The following is a 1540-nucleotide window of genomic DNA, read 5'->3' on the forward strand; positions in this document are numbered from 1 at the left end:
GTAAGTAGCTTGCTTACCAACCACATGGTTCCGGGTTCAGTCCCACTGCATGGCACCTTGGGCAAGTGTCTTCTACTATAGCCTTGGGCCGACCAAAGCCTTGTGAGTGGATTTGGTAGACGGAAACTGAAAGAAGCTTGTCGTGTATATGTATATATATATGTGTGTGTGTGTGTGTCTGTTTGTCCCCCCAACATCGCTTGACAACCGATGCTGGTGTGTTTACGTCTCCGTAACTTAGTGGTTCGGCAAAAGAGACTGATAGAATAAGTACTAGGCTTCCAAAGAATAAGTCCTGGGGTCGATTTGCTCGACTAAAGGTGGTGCTCCAGCATGGCCGCAGTCAAATGACTGAAACAACTAAAAGAGTAAAAGGAGTATATATATCATTTTGTCCACATATTTTTGCTACGTCCTGTACCCAGATATGTATCTATATATACATGTAGATGTAGGTATGTACATACATCATCATCATCATCATCATCGTTTAACGTCCGCTTTCCATGCTAGCATGGGTTGGACGACTTGACTGAGGACTGGTGAAACCGGATGGCAACACCAGGCTCCAATCTAACTTTGGCAGAGTTTCTACAGCTGGATGCCCTTCCTAACGCCAACCACTCAGAGAGTGTAGTACCTCAGAGAGTGTAGTGATGTACGTATATACACATATACTCATATATTATTTGTATTATATATATATATATATATATATATATATCTCAGGAAGTTATTATGTCACTAATAATCATATGCACAGGTTCCAGGTTCAATTTCTTAGTATCTTTTATCTGTTTCAGTCATTAGACTGTGACCATGCTAGGGCACCGTCTTGAAGAACTTTTGGTTGAATGAATTGTCTTTCGTACTTATTTTTGTTTTTAAACCTGGCACTTTATTGGTCTTATTTTGTTGAATTGCTAAGTTACAATCCAGCACCAGTTGCCAAGTGATGGTGGGCAACAAAGACACACACACACACTCATATAGTGAGTTTCTTTCAGTTTCCATCTATTAAATCTACTCACAAGGCTATAGTAGAAGGCACTTGTCCAAGGTACCATGCAATAGGGCTGAACCTGGAACTATGTGGTTGGGAAGCAAACTTCTTACTGCACAGCCACTCTTGCACCTAGAGGAATAGAGTTTTATAAGAATCATTTAAAAAAAATTAGGACCATTTAAAAAAATATATAATAGGAGCAGGAGTGGCTGTGTGGTAAGTAGCTTGCTTACGACATGGTTCCGGGTTCAGTCCCACTGCGTGGCACCTTGGGCAAGTGTCTTCTACCATAGCCTCGGGCCGACCAAAGCCTTGTGAGTGGATTTGGTAGACGGAAACTGAAAGCAGCCCGTCGTATATATGTGTATATATATATATATATATAAAAATATGTATGTGTTATTTCTTTACTACCCACAAGGGGCTACACACAGAGGGGTCAAACAAAGACAGACAAACGGATTAAGTCGATTATATCGACCCCAGTGCGTAACTGGTACTTATTTAATCGACCCCGAAAGGATGAAAGGCAAA

The sequence above is a fragment of the Octopus bimaculoides genome, unplaced genomic scaffold (genome assembly GCF_001194135.2).
Source record: "Octopus bimaculoides isolate UCB-OBI-ISO-001 unplaced genomic scaffold, ASM119413v2 Scaffold_310679, whole genome shotgun sequence".
In the NCBI taxonomy this organism is placed as follows: domain Eukaryota; kingdom Metazoa; phylum Mollusca; class Cephalopoda; order Octopoda; family Octopodidae; genus Octopus; species Octopus bimaculoides.